Source organism: Pantherophis guttatus, chromosome 1, assembly GCF_059756535.1.
Source record: "Pantherophis guttatus breed Tessera chromosome 1, ASM5975653v1, whole genome shotgun sequence".
Taxonomy (NCBI): Eukaryota; Metazoa; Chordata; class Lepidosauria; order Squamata; family Colubridae; genus Pantherophis; species Pantherophis guttatus.
The window spans coordinates 248,943,464-248,967,597 of NC_142063.1; positions in this window are offsets into that span (position 1 = coordinate 248,943,464).

Here is a 24,134-nt window from a genome sequence, read left to right on the forward strand (position 1 = left end):
GACATAGTTTGGAGACATAATGAAAGGGCAAGAATTCCTGAAGAAGACCCCAATGCTTGGATAAACTGAAGGCAATCGAAAAAAAGGCCGACAAAAGACAAGGCGATTAATTGCTATCATTGATAACACAAGCACGACCTTACAAGAATTCCAAAAGGTGGTTACTAACACACAATCCTGGTGAAACAATGTCCACTGGCTCAGAAAATGATGGAAGTGCCTGAACAACAACTATTAAAAGAGGGGAAAAAGGATGCTCCGATTGTCTTCCCTCAGGCAACTGTTGTGATGTGATGCGTCAAGCAGTGCATCCTCCTCCTTTGAGTCATTTATATGGCTTTATTTTAATGGTCTGTAGGGATTCAGCTAAGGATGTGCAGTACATAAAGTAAAAAGAAGTAGACTGCAGGAACTTACGTTTGTTCTCCCTCTTCCAAACAGTATTTTTTTTTCCTTGTGGTTCCAATTATGATCTATGTATCTGTATTTACTAAGCACTAACAGAAAAGCTCAGACATGCCAACTCAAAGTTGATGAGTTATTAAGTCTTGTATTTTAATATTAGTCTTACGTTACAACATCACTCAGAATCCATTTTTGTTCCGAAAACTGCAGCTAAGCCATAGATTTGAGAAACTGCTGAAACCAAAAATAACGCCCTGAGAAAAATGAAAGGATCAGAACTAACTGAATTTTTTTTTCATGTGGATTAGTTTAAAGGTGTTACTCTCTGAGAATCACATTCTATGTAAAATGACAAAACTGAGCTAGGTAATCCTAGAAGATATTTGTACCATAGCCAACTCAAAATACTTGTGGAAAAATCAATCATCTAATCTTGAAGCATTGTCATCTCCAAAATAGATTAGCTGATCAGGATACCTTGAGCCACAGCTCCAGGTATAATACTGGTGGGGATTCTACAAGATTTCAAAAATAATTTTCCCAACTTTATCTGAATATTGGGTGCACCAAGAACTGATTAGATTTACAGGGGTGTCAAACTGGCAGCCCACAGGCCGGATGCATCACGCACAGGCCATGTCCATCCCGGCTCCACAAAGGCAAAAAACATTGTGATATGTCATGTGACATCATGTGACGTGATGTCACGTGACATGCTTGAGTTTGACACCCATGGGTTAGAAGATGAGCAGCTATATGTTTTAAATTGATAAATTACATAAAATTAATTTGACAGAGATCGAACCTGGGACTTCCTGTATTCAAGTATGTCCATTCATTTTGAGTCTCGATCCTCATATAAGCGGCCACTATTTATTTATTTATTTTATTTTATTTATTTATTTTATTTTATTTGTTGAACATGTACTAGATAACAGGTATAAGTATAAACATGGACATGAACAAGGAATGAGTACAAGTAAATGGGGACAGTAGGACAAGGACGATAGGCACGATGGTGCGCTTATGCACGCCCCCTTAGAGACCTCTTAGGAATGTGGTGAGGTGTATAGTAGACAGTTCAAGGTTGAAGCTGTGGGGGTTAGAGGATATAACAGCGGAGTCAGGTAGAGCATTCCAGGCGTTGACCACTCTGTTGCTGAAGTCGTATTTTCTGCAATCGAGTTTGGAGCGGTTTATCTCGAGTTTGTATCTATTGTTTGCCCGTTTATTATTGCGATTGAAGCTGAAGTAGTCATTGACTACTTCAGCTTCAACCGCAGTAGTAGGATGTTGTAGCTATGACTATCTATCTATCTATCTATCTATCTATCTATCTATCTATCTATCTATCCATACATACATACATGTTGTAACTGTTTAGTCCTATCCTAATCAACACACAAAGTCCTGGCCTGAATGAATACTTTTTCTTTATGTGTTGTTGGATGCAAGATAAATACACAAACATCCCTGCCCCTTTTCATGTGCATCCTGGCATGGATATTCTACAGACCAAGGAGCTTTATTTGAGCAATTCCACACACTGAGAAAGACCCACATGAAACCACAAGATGCTTTCCCTGTTAAGAAGTGGGAACAGGGGAAGAACTCTGACATATAGAATAAATACACATCTTCTCCCAGCCATAAAACAATGCAACTACACAAACCTGATGGGAATGGGGATATTTTATCCATATGCCTTTTATTTTGGTCTTTAACCTGCACATTTTTCTAATGGATACCCCAGTGCTTCTTCACTTATTGAGCATTCCTTTTTGGCTTTGGCTTTCTTTGCGCCTAGCGCTTATGAGAAATTCAGCGGGAGAGATGGGAACAGCTAGACTGCTGTGTGTCTTCTGATGCAAGGGACAGCCACCAAAAAGCGAGGCTTGTTTAAAATGCAGCTCCTGCCTATCCCTATCCTCTGATTAAGCCCTGCTGTTAACCAAGGCTCCCTGTGCAGTGACTGACTTAAAGAAGATACTTGCTAGAGATTCTACCAGCCAAGGAACTGAACAGCAAAGATTAATTAAAAGACCCCCGGCACCTATAAATCTGCAAACAGTCCTGCAGGAGAAGATGGCGCTTATTCATGGGAAAGTCCTATGGCTTGCGCCAGAAAAAGAAATTGGTGGTTCTTTATTTACTTCACAGGCCTAAAGAAAAGGGCCTGTTGTGCTACTGTTAAATTAAGCTTCAGTTAACTTTAGCTTGTTGTTTGCCTTGAAGAATGTCTACAGAAATGATGTATTGAAGCACTTTTCTTTAGAATTCTTCTCTGATTTGAGTGGGGTGGAGAAATGACTTATTTTCTCTGATTTAGTGGGTGTTTTATGATTTTAGACATTTGCAAGACTTTAGATTCTGTTATGGGCTTGGAAACCTCAGAGTCCATAGGAGTTAGGCCTGATTCAGTGTTAGAAGAAATATCCAGTTCCAGTTCCAAGCCGAGAGATAAAATGGAGGCTGGAGATAAAATGGAGCCTAGAGGCTGATTGCAAAGAAAGGTTCCCTTTATTGATGAAGCAAAACCACCAACCACATGTGATTTTGGTACAGCTCACCAAATGGAGTTGAGAGTGGGCAGGTTTTATATCTTCTTTGGGCTTTGTATTTCAGCTTCCTGTTCCTTTGCAAGAACATGTCCTTTAATATTCTATTGACTGTTGTCAGATTCCTATGGAGTCATGTAGGGGTTATGTAGGGATCATAGCTGGCTCTATAGGCAAAAGAGGAAATGCAAATCCTAGGTGCTTGTCTGAGCTAATTTGGTTGAAGTTTGGACTGTTCTGGGTGGTGGTGCAATGAAGGGACTTGTGTTCTGAAAGGGTGTTGGGCAATTTCTATTGTGGCTAATGGCTTTCATCCTGTGTTGGATCTTGGATGAGGGGCTACTTTCTAATCCTACCATTATGCTACGGAGTTTCAAAATATCCTGTCTTGAATGGATTTCTGCCTGCAGTATTTGCTTTGCTTATGAATAGAGCTATCTAGATACTTGTCTTCCTCTTTCAATAAGCTCTTTATCTCTTAAGTGTTGGCATCTGCTATTAAGAAAGACTTGGTGGCTGCTTTCTGTCTTTAAGAGCCTCTTTCTCCATTTCTCCTTTAGGGAAATATAAGTTCCTATCTTTTTACTATTTCCCAAAGTATTTCATTCTTCTAGGATGGGGGGGTGGGAGGCTTCCCACACCAGCATCTCCTACAAGTCCTTAAAAGGAAAAAAGTAAAGGGTTACCCTGCCCAGTTATATCCAACTCTACGGGACAGTGCTCATCTCCATTTCCTAGTTGTCAGCCTGTTTCTCCAGTTCTGGCAGAGGGGGAATTAAAGTATAAAGGGACCAACATCCTGGACTTCTATGGGGAATGACAATGATCCTAATAGCTACTTTACTTGAAAGTTTACACCCAAAAGAATGGTTCTGGAATAATGTAGATCAGCTCCACATGCTGCACATTGACCACAGTTTCACAGCTGGTACTCACACAAAGCCAAGCTTCTCACTAAGGGAGACGAGAGCCTGGATGGGAGTTAATGGTGCTATGGTCCTTGGATTTCAGAGGCTGATCCTGAGGGACCTGATCCATATGTTGCCAGCTTTAGAGTCAGCAGGCAATCAGCCACCTGGGCTTATTCAGCAATAAATCAAAAGAAGCAGGAACAGGTATAAGGGAAATTCAGTGACTTAATCCTAAAATATATTGGCAGCTTTGGAGCAGGGCCCATAATTAAACTATCTGCATTTGGATTATTTAAGAGTAGCTGCCGCCACCAACCCCGGGGATGTAAAACTTGTGGGTCGCAGTCTGGATGCGTCATACACTGGCCACACCCACCTCCGGTTTAGCGGAGGGGGAAAAAGTAATGATACAGTACGTCACGTGACAACGATGTGACGACACGAGTTTGACACCCCTGAGCTAGCCCTTCATTGGGAACAACTCATTAACCTCGGATCTAGGACCTTGTAGCTTGATTCTCAACTTTGTGATGTAGACCACTAAATTCATTGACATGTGATTCTTGCCCTGTTATGGATCACACTGTTTCTCTGAACCCATGCTCTGAGTCTGGACTCAAGTCTCAGGCAAATCCTCTCTACTACATCTTTTTTTTTGGGGGGGGGGGGTTCTCCTGTATCTTTTCTGGTATGTGCAGCTGATTCTCTGCCTGCATTTCTATTGGACTGCTTGCTACTTGCCCATAATCCCTTGTAAGTCAAGCCAGCATGTGTGTGCTCTGTCTGAAAAAGAACAGCACCTTCACCTTCTGCTATTGAATTAAACTGGACTATTTGATTTCAGAATATACTAAGAGAAGCATAATGATCTGGAACTTTCTTTCAGGAGCTAGTCAGAGTGAACTATAGAAAAATCTTTGGGGCATTTGTGTGATGTGACACATGTAAAAATGAGTCAAGGTTTGCCTTATGATGCTGCAAGAGTCCTGATGTCAATCTGACCCTTTCTATTATGGATGTTGCTGGTGCTACCAAAAGCTTTGACTCTGTACATATAATTGAGCAACTGGTACAGCTATAATAGGTATAGCAAGCAGCTTTAGCCTTGACAATGAAGTGGTAAATGCTACTGTTTATGAGTAAAGGCATCAAGAATTATGCACTCAAGACATAAACTGCAGATCACCATTTGACAGAATAAAAATAAAAACCTTGAGAACACTATTAAGAGGTCATGATATCTATAAAGATTGGAATCATGCAGGCAATGATTTTCCTTTTTTTAATAATGATAATTTTATTAAAGTTTATAAATGCAAAAATAAAAAACTAATAACAAACTAGAAAAATATAAAAAGTAAGGAAAAAAATTGCAAAGAAAAAAAGGAAAGAAACAAGAAAAGATATATAAAAATGACTTCCCCCACATTCCAGACCATTATTCAATCCTAATCAGCAAAAGTCCATTGAAAGCTATCAAAAACAGCTATCAAAAAGTCAAATAAATCAAAGGATGATCTATCCCAAGCTCCAAGAGCTATTGCCCACTGGAAGTAGCTATTTTATCATCTCTTCACAAGGAGCCTCTATATGGAGCAAACGGGGGCAAAGTCCTAGTCTTCTCCTTGATCTGGGGAAGACTTCTCTGGAACTGATCCCTTCGCTGGTTCTCTGTCTTCTGTGGTCATTAACTCTGCTCTTGCAGAGCTATTGTGAGTCTGACATTGCTTGCCCAGAAGTCCCAGGCAATGGTCTTCCTGGTGACATTCTATGGAAGTGACTTTGAAAGCAGAATAGAAAGAGTATTGATGCTTTGGTGGTGAAGATTCTTGAGCACACCATGGATAAAGAAATGGATCACAAAAGAAATTAATGCAGAACTCATATTTAAAGTATGAGTGCTCAGGCTCCATTTATCATATTTTGACATATTATGGGAAGACCAAGTTCTCTTGAGAAGTCTGCAGTGCTGTGAAAGATGGAAAGGAAGGAAAAAAAGAAGTTGATGAGTTCAGTTAAAACAGCAGTGAAGGCAATGTTAGAAGATTTGAAGAACTGGGGCCGAGTCATCCTGAAAAGCAATTACGTGCTCGCTAAGAATTGATACTAACTTGATGGCCCATAAACACTATAACAAGGTTAATATGCCTCAGATGAGAACAAAATCTGGTTTCAGAGGTGTAGTAGGATATTGAGAGGGGAGGGTTGGTATAAACATTATCTTCAAAATTGGAATTGTTCTAGATCTGAGAGCTTCCTGGTAAAACTCTAGAGTGTATGTAACCTTTTCAGTGGCAACAACATTTATTTATTTATTTATTCATTCATTCAATTTGTATGCTGCCCCTCTCCGAAGACTCAGGGCAACTCACAATGCATTTAAAATCATTATAAAAAACATTTATAATTGCAAGAGGATCGCCAGAGCGAGATCAACAGCCCCAGGCCTGCCGGAAAAGCCAGGTCTTCACCGCTTTTCGGAAGGCCAATAGAGTGGGGATGGTCCGGACCTCAGGAGGTAACTGGTTCCAGAGAGCTGGGGCAGCTACAGAGAAGGCCCTTCCCCGCGGGCCCGCCAGCCAGCATTGTTTAGCTGACGGGACCCGGAGGAGACCAACTCTGTGGGATCTTATCAGTCGTTGGGAGTTATGTGGTAGAAGGCGGTCTTGAAGATAGAAGGCGGTCTTGAACATGGTTGTAGTGTTCAAAAAGGTACTTTATCTGAAAATTGTTTGGGAAGTAAGACCGAACCCTTGGTAAAAAATGATATTTCATACCATGACCGTGATTGGCATCAAATCATAGAGTACTTTGTGATCAGGTAAGCAATGCCAATGAGTCCTAGGATGTGATTCATGACAATTTATAATTCATATGGCTCTATTCGTCCATAGAACTACAGCAATATGCAAAATCTTTATCATACAGCTGGTCTTCCACAATCCATTTATTTATTCTTCAAAATAAATGCATGTTTGCCCAGTTCAGCTACTTTATCTAATAAAATTGTACCAAGATTTCTATCAATAACAGTCTGAAAATTTTTGGTATGAAAATCAGGTTCTCACTGATCAGCTCCAGACAAGCGCAATATGTGTACATATTCCCAGAGACAACAGTGTTGTTCCTGACTCCCTTGTTAAAGATAAAAAGAGCAGCAGCAATCCTAATTTGGTATACATTGTTGAATCTACAGGGAATTAAATACTCCAGTCTCTCCGCTTAGAGGAAAAACTTGTTACTGGAGTTGCATATTATTCCACATTGACAAATGCCACTTGTCCTTTTAAACTTGATACTTTTAAAGGGCTTAAGGTCTCACGGTCATAAGGGCTTTTGTTAAGGAAAAGGGAGGAGAATTCATAGAGTATTTGTATGAAGAGCAAGGTGGTTAATAAAAATCTGAGTGAACCAGAGCTGGAGTAGGATGATTTTAGCAGTCATGGCATTTTGTGTAGGAGAAGGCTGCATGGCCAAAGCATATTCCTAGATAAAGTTCATGGTTATCACATTTGGCCTTTCCATCGCATCTTAGAAAAATTACAGACGATGCTTCTGAAAGAACATTTTCATGTAGTCCTTAGTTTCCCATGGAACTCCACTAAGTTCTTGTCAAATCCTAGATTTCTGTAGAACACAGTCGGAAATTATTTAGAACATTCCTTTTAATTTGTAAATGCAAGTTGGAACAGACATCTTTTCCCTGATCTGTTTTTTTTTTTAAAAAAAAATATAGAAAATGGAAGATTAAAGGTTTCAGTATGTCCCTGTTTTCAAACATGGCAGCAGGTGAGGGTTAAAAATAATTCCACTGATAGTAAATTCAGGTCTACGTAGTATATTTTCTTCTTAATTAACTCACATAATTGGGTTTTTTTAAACAAAACCCACCCATTCATTTGCATTTTAATTACTGAGGGTACAAAATGTCAAGCTTTAATTGGCTCAGGAGGGCTTACTACAACAAAGCACCTTCTACAAGTAGCTGAAGGCTTGCCGATAAACAGCTGTCTCAGTGTTTCAGACTAGGTCGATAGTAATCTTCCACTGTAGTTTCCTATAAACTATATTTATCAGTATGAATATATTTAGCTGACCGGAAAAAACAGGGACCTGTTATCAGGGATGGAGAAGGTATCTATTTTCTTTTTGTAATGTTCATGTTTCATAAAACAATTTATTTTCATCTCATGTATGCATCAATCTAATTCTGCACACACACAAAAAAATCACTATATATTATATCTAGCATTTGTAATCATTTCCCCTACTTTCTTTTCATCTACATGTTTTTGGGATAGATTATCTACTCTGATGCAAATATGTTTGGGGAAAAAAAAGAGAAAGTTGCATCACAAAATTCAGAGAAATGCAAAACATGACCCTAAAAAAACAGCTGTAGGCCAGTTTGGAAAATGCAAATTACTTCAGTTCATGTGAATACATGAATCAAATCAAAGTCTCACAGGGGGCTGGAGTTTAACATGGAGTTTTTTGTTTTATTTTCTTTTGCTTTGCTTTGCTTTGCTTTTTTGGTCCCTTCAGTGTTGATTCTTGGCAACTGTTTGGACAAGTCCCTGCAGGTTTTCTTGGCAAGATTTTAGAAATGGTTTGCCCTTGCCTCCAGCCTAGGACTGAGAGAAAGTGACTGGCCTAAGGACACCCAGTTGGCTTTGGACCTAAAATAGGATTAGAATTCAGTCTTCACATTCCTTGAAAGCAGTCTTCCCCCTGTCTCCCACCATATCTCCCCACCCTCATTATTTTGATGCTTCTATCTGTATCTACAGGAGTCTTGAAAAATGATTTGGGGATCCCTTTTTTAGGCTTATGATGAATACCAAGCTCAACCAAAGAATACCAGACATTGCAAAGAAACAGTGACAATTTTTGTAAATTTTATTATTTATTTATTTATTTATTTATTTATTTATTTAATTAATTAATTAATTTTTAATTTCAAATGCCACATAGGAGCCCTAACTATAATTTGTCGTCAATTATCCGAACTGGCCCTTGTGAGTACTGAGCTTTTTTTGAGGGGGGGGGATGTAATATATGAAAGCCTGTATTTTTTTTATAAATATTCTGAATGCATTATATGAGGAATATGGATTTAGATAATGTTGCTAGTTTTTTCTGAAGAGGTAGATTGTCAAAGAAGTGAAGACTGACACCTCAATTTCTTTCGCTCAAATATCCCGGATTCCATTACAGAAAATGATGTTCAGTTCCCTACATTTCTTTTTCTATATCACATAGCTACATTCATGCATAATTTTGTTTTCTGTTACAATTGCTGTTTGGAAAAATGAGAAGAGCTGACTGGAAGTGGACTTTATGAAAGAAGAATATCAACTCTGCATCACGTTTTTAGAAGAGTACAAGGACATGTTGTAAAATTTTGTTAGAGAATAGAAAGCTCCTAGACAGGGGCAAGAAGGGGTATGCATATCGACACTGGGCTTTACAGCTTTGATAAATACAAAGTTAACATTATTCTTTATTGCTACAGGGTTTTTCGGTTGGAGCCTAAAAGAAAATGGCATTGATGCAGTCACCAAGAGTCAAGCTTGACTTGAGGGCATCCTTACCTTTTATGTTTTACCTATTATTTTATTGACCATAAAGTTTTACAGTACAGAAGACTTCTTGATTAGCTGTTCCCAAAACAAAATCTATTTCAAATGGAGTACAAGGTAGAATAATTCTGGCTCAGGAATGTAAAGGGCTAAATGTTGCTTGAAATAAGGTGGAAAAGTAAAATAACCCGAATTTTATACTGGGTGGGTATAACCAATTTAACTCTGGTCTATTTTCCTGTAATAAACCCCCCCCCAAATTAATGTTGTCTAAATAGTATTGCATCAACTTAGATCCCATTAGAAGGCACAAAACGTCATTTCATAACTCACATTTCATTGATCTCAATAAAATAACTTAATTTCTCCATCTCCCTAAAAGAAGTGTTATGTCAGCTTGTGCATCTGTTTGTGTTCCTTCTTTCAACTATATATTTTTTAGTTGTATGGACTTTTTAAAAACTTATTTTTGACTTTACCTATCCTTAAGATAAATTCAATTGCCCTAATAGCACACTTTGAAGAATCCTTTACTGAAATTAAAAGGTCAGTGATTTCTACAACGGGGAGAATTCTCAGAGCTTGATACCCTGGTTACAACTGTATTTAAGATTCCATATATTGATTAATAGGCATCTACTATGTAGTTCTTTTTATCCACTAATAAAGTTACAGTGAAGTAATAAACTAATGAGAATTAAGTACTGCACTGCAAGTGCCATTTAATCATTCCTGCAAGAGCCTTTACCTTAAGCAATGGTTTCAGGTCTTGAAGCAAATATGTCATTAAACAAGACTAACATTCTTAATTTCATATATAACAGCAAGGGAATGTGTCATCAAAGGACACTTAAATGCTTCTGACTATATTTTAAATACTATTTCCTGGACCAAGGTTTTTAAGTGGCTAATGAATAGGACTGGGGCAGACAGATAAAACAGCAATGCCTGGAAAGCATGCGTGCATGATAAATTATGAGCATTTTAGATGAAGGGTTTTGTAACAGGAAATAGGGACCGTTTGTCCATAGGTTTTGGCCTGCAGGATCAGTCCATAGAGAGCAAGGTCTTAAGAACATTCCATCTGTCTCTCCCAAAGTTCTAGCTTTTCTCTGCCAAAGGAAAAAAAAGATATGACTGAGATTCTCAGTCATCCAGGTCATGGTTGTCCCAAAGGTACTTTTTCAGGAGGCAACTGGACTTTGTTTTTTCTTTTAAAGATGTTTCGCTTCCCATCCAAGAAGCTTCTTCAGCTCTGATTCCCACTCTCCTGTCAGAGCTGAAGAAGCTTCTTGGATGAGAAGCCAGTGGTGGAATTCAATTTTTTTTTTACTACCGGTTCTGTGGGCGTGGCTTGGTAGGCATGGTGTGGCTTGGTGGGGGAAGGCTACTGCAAAATCCCCATTCCCACCCCACTCTGGGGCCAGCCAGAGGTGGTATTTGTCAGTACTCCGAACTGCTCAAAATTTCCGCTATCGGTTCTCCAGAACCTGTTGGAACCTGCTGAATTTCACCCCTGTGAGAAGCAAAATATCTTCAAACACACACACACACACACACACACACACACACGAAAGTCCAGTTGCCTCCTCAAAAAGCACCTTTGGGATATGGCTGGTGAAATGGAGCCTACTTTGAGTCTTCTCCCAGGAACAAGCTACTTCCATCCGCTGCAAATCATAACAACATAGGAATAATTCTACTGGATGAAACACATAATGCATCTTATTTCAGTATTTTATTTTACAACAGTGGGTAACTAAATGCTCTGGTGCGCTTACAAGCAAGAAAAAGAGATATACCCCTCTTTCATGATTTTCCTGCAGCTTTTACTTAAACCCACATTGTACTCACTACTCAGGTGAGTCTTCAGGGCCAAGAGCCATTCATATGTCTGTCCTCTATGAATGTGTTGGATCCTCTTTTTAAAACCTACCAAATTAGTGCCTGACTGGAAAAAAGGTGTAAAGCAGACAAAAGGAAGTACTTCTTCACTTGCCTAAAATTCACCTGAGAAATTCATTACCCACCATTTCTCAGGGTAATGAATTTCTCAGCTGAAGTATGTGCACAGATACAAGTACTTCCTTTTGTCTGTTTTATGTCTTTTTCCGATCAGCTTAATTGGGCAGGAGACCCCTGTCCTAATATCTTTAGAGGAGATCAGACTTTCCTGGCTCATTTCCTCCAAGCCCTACATGTCCTATTTCTTTAGATACCTTGATCTTTTCTCCCTTCAGGTGATTATTTTTTCCTTAGATAAAAAGAGCCAACAATGCTAGAACTTTTCATACAAGGATAGAAATCACAACTTCATTAAAATGCTTTAGAAGACTGCAAAATATCTGGGGGTTTCTCTTTCTCTTTTTAACATTTGAAGATGGAGGAGGAAATGTGACCCTAGTGGAAAATGTGATGAGATACTGCAATCATTTCTTATGTTTTCCAAGATATTGATGTTATTTTGTACTAAAGGTGGAAATAATAACAACCAAGATGAAATAACATTGCTAAACAGTTTCTGGGCTATAAATCCTTATTTCTTTCCATACTTAAGAAGTATAGTAAGTAGGGCAAGTTGTAGAATGTCATCTAACTTATTTGAGTTAGCCAGCTGCAGGCAAAGTTGGCTGGATGGTAGAAGATAGGAAAAGAGGCACAGCTGCTTGCAGCATCCTTCTGGGTGATGCTGTAGTGATTCAGCAGAGCAGATAGCATATGGCCATTGTTGTCATTTTCCAGAATGATCTTATCAATTGTGTGACATGTGTGGCCTAAAACCTTAGCTGAGGTGGCAGTTCTAAAACATTTTCAAGGTAAAACAATGTTCACAGGCAGAAAAACTCAAGTTAATAGATACCAATAGGTATCGTTCTCCTTGTTTCAATGTTGAAAAGAAGATTTGTGACTGAGTCATTAGTCAAGCTTTCTTGTGGTCTTTCCACTCTTCAAATACTGTGAATAGGTCTTGTTAAAGATTCTGTGTTATCCAATTAGGGATAATATTAGGATATCAATGAAGCTTGTGATCTTAACTTGTTTTATGTTGAAACTCTCTTTTCTTGGAGAAAAAGACATGTGTTTCTATCCTTACAGTATAATGACACGAGTTTTTGGCTGGCTTTGTAGAAAACCAAAGAAAGGAACAAACACAGGATCCACAATGTATAATCTTTTCTCTGGGTTCTTTGGTGTAAACTAGATGCTGACAGTGTCCAATTTATCTTAAAAATAACAGGGTTGGCTTTTTTGAGTTGAAAATGCTGGGCCATTGTCATTATTAAAAACAGATTAGTGGGCTATAAATCATTGTCTCCTGGTCAGTGCTAAACAGGATCTAATATAATGGTTCCTGCTCTAGCAGAAAGATAAAAAAACAACAACTCCTTTGCTTTAGGAATTGAACCCAAATACTATTCCAGTTCTCTTAGATTTCTGTATGATAAAGATATAACTCGGGACTATATAACATTAATAAAATGAAAGTGAAAACGAATAAAACAATAACAACAAAACCAATTAACCTACTATTCAATATAAAATTCTAAAACTAGAGAAAGGGTTACAGGAGGGGAAGTTACCAGTGATGTTCAGATAGTACAAACGAAATAACAAAATTACATGCATTCACACTCCCATTCTTTGTCTGGGGATAAGGGGAGAGAAATTGGTGCAGCTGGATCTTTTGTCAATCTCTGATAGATTGAACATCATTCAGAACTTGAAATATTGCGCTCTTGGTTGAAAACCTTGTCTGCAACCCTGATTGAAATGGATCAGTAAAAACTGATATAAAGAACTACCGACCTACAAGAGAACAATCCTCTCAAGAACTTTAGATAGCAAAGGAAGAAGAGAGGCAGGATGATAACCAGACCTTATAAAAGGATCAAGAGGAGATAACTTTCAATAAAGGAATGTGCTGAAAAAGAAGCCAAGAAATATAATAGGATCCGAACTTCGAACAATAAAGCAGAACTCTCCTCTAAAACTTTTGGTCTGGGTATGCTTTGAAAATGATGGAGCTGAAGCGCTTTAGACATTGTGCGAATACAATTTTCCTCTGCTCCTCATAAAAGCATGCATGCCTTCCCCCCCTTCCCCTAGCTTTCTGTGGATGTCCCGGTTGCTACTTTAAGAGTTGCATTACAGATGTGACATTCTAATAATTTCACTTGTTAAAAAAATTGGAGGTATTTTGAAGCTTTGGAGAAAGACATGTATGATTGAATGCAAGCATGTCCTGCATTTGCAGGAGATCTGAAATAACTTCTGCCAGATCGTTATCAAAATTTCATGGCTTTTTGGGAGGGAAAGGAGCAGAGAAATTTCTGTACATTATGTGCATGGAAAAGTTCCTCTGGAAATAAGGGCCTGTCCTACACCAGTAGGGTTTTAAATATCGGAACCTTACAGTGTGTCTTGTAAGCAACTGGCAGCCAATGCAGTTTTAACGTATAAATTTTCATATTTTGCAGCAATTTCATTCCTGGTTGCTATTTAAAGCACATTGAGACAATCAAGATGGAATGAGAGTGAGGCAAGAATAATTGCTGCTAAGTCTTATTAGTCACCTGAAGACCTTCTTTACAACTTGCACAACTTATGACCAAATTATAGACTCAATTATGGTTGTAAAATGAGGACAACTGTACTTGAATTATTCTCAAATTTGTTCAGCCAACAATAGTATAAAACTCATATAAAACGTAGCTTTTCAAAATTGGTATTGATCTCTATTCAAAAAAGAAGCAAGCAAGAAATCACACACTAAATAGCAAAAAACATTTGTGTGTGTGGATTTATTGCTGTAGCTCGGTCTTGGAGCTGTAAACAAATAATTTCTGGTCTAGATTCTTTTTATTGTGCTTAGCAATTCCACATTCACTTCTCCTCTATGGAAGATTTTGTCATTTCCAACCCATTTTCAGAGAAATAGAACAACTGTTTCTTGCCACGTAGGTTTGGAAAACTGGATTTTAACTTCCCACTCCCTCATTTCCTCCAGCAATTGCATTTGCTGTACTTCTGTTTATTTTACCCCCAGTGAGCCAGATACGTTCTAGCTTGGGAGCTTATTAAATGTTTGCTGATGTTTGACATGTTCTGGTGAACTCCTGTGTGTTCAGCATAAAAGGAGCAGCATGGAGCTTTGAACTCGTCGCTCAATCTATTCTGTAGCTAAGTGGAATTTCAACACCTCATTTTCTCCCCTCACTTTGTGGCTGCTAATATATTACAAATATTGAATTCAGTTTTAGGAAATTACATCAGATGTTTCCCAGCATAAGATATTTTGCTTTATTCGATTAGGTGCAGCTTATAAAAGGAATCTCAGCTGTCAAGCAAAGAGCTGCAACAGCCAGTCTGCAGCCAGTGACACATTGGCAAGATCTCTTGGGCTTGCACTTGGAAAAGGCATTGAGTTAAGCACATTTGCAAAGTTGATCTCCATTTGCCATTTGAACTGCAGAAAAACAAGCCAACAAGCCAAAAAAGAAGAAGAAGAAGAAGAAGAAGAAGAAGAAGAAGAAGAAGAAGAAGAAGAAGAAGAAGAAGAAGAAGAAGAGGAGGAGGAGGAGGAGGAGGAGGAGGAGGAGGAGGAGGAGGAGGAGGAGGAGGAGGAAGAAGAAGAAGAAGAAGAAGAAGAAGAAGAAGAAGAAGAAGAAGAAGAAGAAGAAGAAGAAGAAGAAGAAGAAGAAGCTACATTCACAGCTTTGTTTCTCCCCAGAATAGAAGAGAATGAAAAGGGATGGGGTAGGGTAGGGTAGGGTGGGGTTGATCCTTATGCTACAAGAGCCTGCTGGAATTAAAGCAACAGAGAGCTAAAGCATACAGAATTTGACCACTTAAAGGGATATAGACAAATCCAGGGGTGAAATCCAGCAGATTCTGACAGGTTCTGGAGAACCGATAGTGGAAATTTTGAGTAGTTTGGAGAACCTGCAAATACCACCTCTGGCTGGTCCCAGAGTGGGGTGGGAATGGAGATTTTTGCAGTATCCTTCCCCTGGAGTGGGGTGGGAATGGAGATTTTTTTTAATTTGATTTATATGCAGCCCTTCTCCAGAGACTCAGGGCGGCTTACAATGTGTTAAGCAATAGCCTTCATCCTTTTGTATATTTACACAAAGTCAGCTTATTGCCCCCACAACTGGGTCCTCAATTTACTTACCTTAGAAAGGATGGAAGGCTGAGTCAACCTTGAGCCTGGCGAGATTCGAACCTGCAGTAATTGCAGGCAGCTGGTCTTAATAACAGGGTGCTTTAGACCACTGTACTACCAAGGCTCTTTTGCAGTATCCTTCCCCTGCTGCACCCACCAAGCCACGCCCACCAAGCCACACCACACCCACCAAGCCTTGCCCACAGAACTGGTAGTAAAAAAAAATTGAATTTCACCACTGGTCAAATCCTATTGGTTAAATGTGTAGCTCAACATGAGTTTAGAAGGAAGTGACCATTTGCTTTATGGAGATATTTTGCTGGGGTTTGTGATTCAATGATTTTTGCTCATGTACATCACATTCAATATATGCACTGCTATTCCTGGGGAGGGGATAGAGGGCAATTAATTGTGAACCTGCTTGCCATGCAGTGAGAAGAGCGATTCAGGTAAAGAGGCAGCCTAATTCTGTTATCTGCAGTTAGAGACCAAGATCCAGACTGCTTACATATTCCTTGACCCTTGTCTTGCATTTGGCCAGTTTTATTCTCTTCTGTATCCTTTTTATATCCAGTTTGTAGTTGATACTGAGTAGTGGTTGCAGTGGTTGATACTGCAAGAAAGAGGGGAAAGCTCAGATTCATAGGATCTTCAGCACCAAGTTAGTCCAATGTGTGTCTCAAATGCTTATGATTTAGAGCTTTACCTTGGTGTGCATTCCAATTTTGCCTAGTCTTTACAATCCCAGAGAGGTAAAATAGCACAAATCCAATTAAATCAATTTATACTCCACTGATCTATTCTCATATTCTTGTCAGGAATAATAAATTAGTGGAGCTGGTGTGATTCAGTCATTCATAAAATGCTGGGCTGCAACTGTGAGTTTGAATTTAGTGCCTCTAGTTTGCAGGGACACCACAATGCCAAATCATTTTGTCTTTCATATGACCAACGGCATTTCAAATGATGTGCTACTGTTGTGCAAGAAAATCAATTAACATGATTGTAATAACCAGTGGAATGCTGCCAGTCAGCACTGGGAATAGCAGATACATCATCTAATGGAGCAGAGAACCGATATTTAATTTGGATACTTATATTTGAAGGTGCCTCATCGAGTCGGTGATGTTGAGATTGTTAACTTTTCTTTTTTTATATACATTTCAATAAGCATAAACAGTATAGAATAGATCATTTTGACATTAAATAGAAATGCCTTTTCCCAAATGCCAATATGCATCTTTTTAGGGACAGTTTATTGATTTGCTGAGTGATGAACATGTTGTTTATATAATGACTGGAAAAAAAAAAACAGTAGGATCAGTGCTTCTAGTGCCTGGTCTTCAAAGCAAGAGTCAACTTATTTCTTTATGCAATTAATGAATAAGACATGAGCTCCTCCCTGTGTGTTTTACAACTGATACAACCTCCATTTGATGCAGTGCCCTATAATCAGTTATATTTTTAATGTTCTCTTACCATGCAGTTTTGACTGTTGTACTATGGCCTCTGATACAATAGTTCCAATGTTTATTTGGTGTCTGCATTTTCACTCACCTTTTGAAACCAGTTTTCCCTATGCTGTCAGGTAACTCATTTTTGTTTAGGTGTCATTGCTTTGGGGATAAACCAGACAAATTATCTTCATTTTGGAATGTAGAAAACAACTTCCAAAGATTGCCTTTTAGAAAAGAATATTTGTAGCTTAGAGTTGAACGGTGGAGTCCTTTGGTGCTCTCTGAACTTGGTTGTTTTCTTGCAGATGTTTCATTAGCAAATTAAACAACATCATCAGTGCTACTTACGTAACAAAATGATTGCAAGAAAATAATCAAGCTCAGAGAGCATCGTCTTTTAATGCAGGCTTATGAGAGGCTCAGGAGAGGAAAACCAAGAGGACACCAGCTAAATTTGGGTATATCTGACCACAAGGAGAGTCTGGATAACAAGAGAGTATTTTCAGTCTGGGGCTTCAGAGGAAACATCCCCTCCAGAAATATCCCCTCCAGAATTCATGGAATGTCTATGGCTGAAGATTCTGGCAGTTTATATGTTGCATCTTAGATAACTTATGTTAGCTGATCCAAGACTGTGCCACACAGGGGTGGGCTTCAAAAATTTTAGCAAGGGGTTCTCTGCCCAATTGCTGGGTGGGTGTGGTTATGGTGAGCGTGGCCTAGTCGACCGCGTGCACCATGGGGGGGCATTTTTGCACTCCCTGAGCTCCCGAGCTTTCCTTGAGCCTCTGGGAGGGCAAAAATGGCCTCCCCAGGCTTCATAGGCCCTCTGGGGCAGACTCTGCATTTACTGAGACTCTGTGCGTGCCCTGCACTTACCTGCATCCAAAACGGGCCGTGTGGGGACTCCTGGGAGGGGAGGGGAGGGGTGAGCAGGGCCAGCCAGAAGTGGGCTTTGGGGGTTCTCCGAACTGCACAGAATCTTAGCTAGAAGTTCTCCCGAACCCCTATGAATCCCAGCAGTCCACCCCTGGTTCCACACTAAATGCTTAAGGTTATCTGCAGATGGGGCTTTGAGGGAAATGAGTATTATCCAGCAAAGCTAGATAAGAGTTGCACTTTTCATTAACCTTATTCTAAATCATCCCTATTTATGCTCTCTCATATTATAACATCTTCAAAGTATTTATGTAATTTTAAATTATTTATCTCCAAATCATTAGCAGTTGAAAACATCTATAAACAATGCTTTTGTGGGTTTCTTATTATATTTGGATCAAGAGGCAACTGGACTTTCTTGCTTTTCTTTGAAGATGTTTTGCTTCTCATCCAAGAAGCTTCCTCAGCTCTGACTGGATGGTGGGGAATAGAAGGATTTATACTCCTTGCAGACAGCTGGTAATTTGCATTTTTTAGAGAGTCTTTAAGGCCCCTTGAAGGTTTATCTGTGTTGTCAGAGTCACCTGAGTGCTGCAAATGGGTGTGGAGTCTTTTTATTTATTTATTTATTTTGATTTATATGCCACACTCCTCCATAGACATTTACTATATCTGGACCACAAATTGTGCAATTAAGGTTTTAGGATAACTCTGAATGCAACACTCTGTCTTGGGGAGACCACTGCCAATATCAGTCATATTTTCACAAACCACACTAGAATTGGATTGTTGCTGTTGGGTTTTTTGGGGGGGGGGGATTATCATCCATTTTTAAAATTTGCACACTCCTTGCAAGGCTACTTTATTCCAGTTCCTTTTGTCATTTCATTTTTTTTTTCACACTGGGAAATCTTAGCCTTTCTGAACCAGGAGCCTCATGATGCATAGCTATAGGGCTGAGTTAATGAAGGGACTTCTGCCCAGTGACATTTATGCACCTCATAAAGTCTGTTAGAAGAGATTTGTTGCAGGTTCCATCCGCTAGAAAATGTAACCTGGTGGGACCAAAGAACCGGTAGTAAAACCGGTGGGAGGCTCCGCCCATCCGCCACAACATCATCATGGGTGATCTGAGCATGTGCAGAAGCGTGCCCGCGCGTGAGTGAAGCAAGTGCACATGCACGCTCCCGCTGCGAACCGGTAATAAAGGTAAGTGGAACCCACCCCTGTGTTGCACCTATCCTATGGAACATCATTCTCAGACCTTGACCTTGATGGTCTTCTTGAAGGATCTTTGCCCTCTGGGCATCAGAGTGGTATGGAACCCTTAAAATGTCTGTATGTTCCCGGCAAATATAATGTATGGCTTTTAATTGTTTTTTTTTTAATGTTTGTAGTGTTTGTGTGGCTGCTTCATTTTTTAATATTTTTACTACTGTTTGTTTTAATTATAAGCTGCCCAGAGTTATACCTAGCTGAGATGGCAGCTATATCAGTTGAATTAATAGATAAATAGATGAAGATAAATTCTAGGGTAGATAGAGCGATCATTTAGCGATCATACAATCACCCATTGGTATGTTTGACTGTTTTAATTTCTTCTGCTTTAATCAGTAGAGATACGTTGAACATAAACCAGTGTCTTCAGAGCTCTGCTAACTGCACCAATCCTTTCTTACTCCCCTCTGCTTAAATCACTTATATTATCATTTATCTCTAGCATCTGCCCTCTTCTCCCGAAGTTGTTTTCCACCTCACACTTATTGCTTAGCTTCAGAAGAAAGATCTGCCTTTTATGGGAGATTACTGACCTGGCAGTTTAAGTAGTCAGTTCAACAGAAACATATTTGTAAATATCCGTCTCATCTCAAACAACATCTGTGGTTGGTGACTGCTTTTATTGGTTTACTTATCTGGCACAGGATTCTGGCTTGATCCGAAGAGAAAATGACAGACACAACATCCCAACATTTCTTGGCAGATTAGACCTTTTCTGAGATGTCTGGCAAGCCGCATATTGTATAAAGAGAAAGAGAGGATCATGGCATCTGTTTCTGGAACAGGTTGTAAAGCTGAATTATTAGTAGGGCTCAGGCAACACTCATTACACTTATTCTAGAAAATTGGAAAGCTGTTGGCAGTTATTTTCATACAGTTCTGCAGCCAAATCGTTCTTCTTTGTCTTTTTTTTTTTCCTCTCACTTACTTGGAAGAGATACCTGTCTTTGCTGCTTGGTTATCGAGTTTAAAATGATCCAGTTAATATTGCATTAGTGATATGTTTTATTCCTTCCATGCCAAATCCAGCCCTCTGTAGGAAGACATTTACTTGAGATTAGATCCAGCATAGAACGTGGTTTTGGTCACTTTGCACAATGTTTTGGGTTATGAATCATTTATGGTGGCAACCTCTATGGTTTTTTTAAGATGAATTGTGCCTCTCTGTTTAGAGGCCAGTTGCATCAAATCAATGGCTAAGATTAAGATTGAAAGAACGGGAGTTGGTGGATTATTTAATTGATGTGTTTCCTTTGCAAGATAGCAATTGCTTTTCTTGCAGTTCTGGACGTGCTCACTTTGCTTTGTTTGTATGAGCTGCACTGAGGGATATAACAGGTGTTCCTGCCATGGGCAAGGAATTAATTAGAGAAGAGATGGGAAGAAAAACCTACGGTTTATAGAAGAGAACATCCAAAAATATTTCTAAACAGATTTTTGAAATATATATTTTTTTAAATGGGAACGATGGCTACCATTCTTTATAATATTTGTTCACTGCCAATCAGAGGGTTTGTGCTTCTCAAAATGATGCATCCTGGATTACATGTACCTAGGCTACCATTCAGATAATTCAGATAATGGTTGTCTAAACAGAGGCATAGAATCAAGATCACATGAAGTATTAGTACTGCTTTATAAAACCCCTAGTAAGACCACACCTGGAATACTGCAACTAATTTTGGTCACCATACTACAAAAAAGATGTTGAGACTTTGGAAAATGTTCAGAGAAGAGCAACTAAGATGATCAAAGACCTGGAGATTAAAACATATGAAGAATGGCTGCAGGGGTTGGGTTTGGCTAGCCTAAAGAAAAGAAGAATTAGGGGTGACATGATAGCAGTATTCTAGTATTTGAGGTGCTGCCACAAAGAAGAGTATGGTCAAATTATTCTCTAAAGCACCAGAGGGCAGGACAAGAAACAATGGTTGGAAACTAATCAAAGAGAGAAGCAACCTGGAATTAAGGAGAAACGTCTTAACAGTGAGGACAATTAACCAGTGGAACAGCTTGCCTTCAGAAATCATGGGTGCTCCATCACTGGACGTTTTTAAGAAGAGTCTAGACCGTCACTTATGTGAAATGGTATAGGTTCTCCTGCTTCAATAGGGGCTGAACTAGAAGACCTCTAAAGTCCCTTTCAGCTTATTCTATTCTATTCTATTCTATTCTATTCTATTCTATTCTATTCTATTCTATTCTATTCTATTCTATTCTATTCTATTCTATTCTAATCTAATCTAAAGTCTCCATTGATTTCAGATGAATTGTTAGGAACTTCATGGACACCCTATATAATTTTCTGGCCAACAGTTCACAAATAGCTTGTCATTGCTTAATTCTGGGCCATCATTTCAGCTTTCAAATTTGGTTTGTATCTTTGGGAATTTCCAGGTAATCTTCCACTGACGCATTTACCAGGTCTCTATCTTGTTAACAACAATTGGGTTGGCTAAGTGCTGCCATCTGCTGTAGGTCCTTGCATGAATATGATTGTGTTATATGGAATTGGAGCAGTTTAACAGGTATTTGTCTTTTTCTAGAAAAACAATGGTATGGGTAATTTTTTGGACTTTAGCAGAATTTTTATAAAAGGATTAATATGTATTTCAATTAGTCTCACCTACATTCTTTTTTTTTTTCTTTTCAAACATACACATGGCTATAAAACAGAATTTAAAAAAACTAAGTTTAGAATATATAACAGCTTGGTTTCTTTTTTCTTTTTTTTTTAAAAAAAGAAAGTTGATATGAATAGTTTATTTTAGGTATCTAGTTTTGTAGATCAAATAAGATATTGTTACCTACACTGCCATTTGAAAAAGTTCTCCCATGTACTGTAGTTGATATATCATTTCTATATTATGCAGGTCTCTTTTGAAGTGAAACCATAAGAAATCTCTTACTCTGTGCAATATTGTATTGTAGGAAGTGTGTACAGGGATCTCTTTGTCCTATTCTGGCACTGAAAGTTTTTCTGAATTTCAAATCTCAGATAAGAAGGTAACTATAGATATGGAAAATGTGATCTGGAAATAAAAGAGGGATTACATGGAGTGACTGACCTTGGGCCAGTCCCTCTTTCTCAACTCTAGGAAGAAGACAATGGCAAATCACTTTGACACATGTTCCCTAGAAAGGAAAAGGAAAATAAAAATAGGAAGGGAAGGGAAGGGAAGAAGGGAAGAAGGGAAGGGAAGGGAAGGGAAGGGAAGGGAAGGAAAGGAAAGGAAAGGAAAGGAAAGGAAAGGAAAGGAAAGGAAAGGAAAGGAAAGGAAAGGAAAAGAGAGGAGGGACAGGAAGAGAGAAAATTCATAAGATGGAGACCTTTTCTTTCTTCGTTTTTTCCTGAAGGAGTATTCTATGTACTACATATGAGCTTATATGCTACTATTTTAGGTCCCGGATGATATGCTAATAAACTTGAATAGTTTTGTGAAGATCCTAGATAAACGCTGAAGTTCAAGCAATATGTAATATACTTTTATTATCCTGTTATTTTCTTCTGTATTACTTTTACTTACAAAGAATAGGAAATATAGCTTGGTTTAAGAAAATTTTATGGCTTCTCCCTGCTTGTTTTCTTTTCTTACCACACTTTTCTCAACTGCCCTCCATCTGAAATGTTAAACCGCATTTCAGAGTGGCATTTTCTTTCTTCAAGCACAATCTGATTTATTTTAGGTTCTTAGGTTTTCCTAAGGTGTACCCATGGTAGCTGGAAACCATAGTGCCCCTACCAAAAAGAAATAGCTAACTCCTATTTATTTTATGAGCTTCCTCCTTCAAAATTGGATTTAACAAGGCTGGCCCTTGTTAAATTTAATGTGTCTGCTTACTCAACTGTTGTCTATGCAATATAAACTGATTTCTAATATCATGTACTGAATAAGAAATCTTGTACTTTCTGTATATCCTGACTTATCATGATCTATTGCCATTTTCCAATATAGTTGTGGGTTGTGGATACTCAAAAACATCTGAAGAGACCCAAGTTTTTACTGCTCAGAACAAGGGAACAAGCAAAAAGCAGAAACTTTAATCATGGTTGTATCTTTAGAATGGGACTAGAATTATGGCAGCCTCTGGAGTTGAACAGAATCTTAGAATCAAAGAAAGAAAGAAAGAAAGAAAGAAAGAAAGAAAGAAAGAAAGAAAGAAAGAAAGAAAGAAAGAAAGAAAGAAAGAAAGAAAGAAAGAAACCAAAAAAACAACCAAACCAACTTGGAGTGTACCTTGATTTTTTTCCCATGTTATAATCAGAAAAGTGCAGACTTTAAATGAACAAGATGTTCCAAGCAATTATTCAAATCCTCATTTCTTATCTGTAAAAGAAATAAACTTTGAATAATCATGACCATATGGACAACTTTTTTGTTACAAAACAAAACACAGTTCTGTTGGCTTATCCTAAATTGTTCAACAGTTCTTCTGAACTCTTTAATGAGCAGCAGCAGAGGGATCTTCAGGTTCAACTTGTTAATTAGCCATACAGCTTCTGGCTACTGTTAGGTCAAAAATAATTGATTTCAAAGGTGTGCAGCATATGGGATACTACACAAAGATAATCTAATGAGTAACAAGGTTTTCTAAATCTATTCTCAAAATAACTCAGATGGCATTGTAAGGGGTGGAACACAGATTTACTTTCACTCCTTTAGGAATTATTATGCCAGAATAATAATGATAATAATGATGATAATGATGATGATGATGATGATGATGATGATGATGATGATGATAATAATAATAATAATAATAATAATAATAATAATAATAATAATAATGTATTCTATACACAGAAACATTTATATGGAGAAATATTAATGGATTTTCACATGTCATGGAGAATAATTATTGATTTTTCCAGAAAAAGGTTAGACTTCCATATGTGA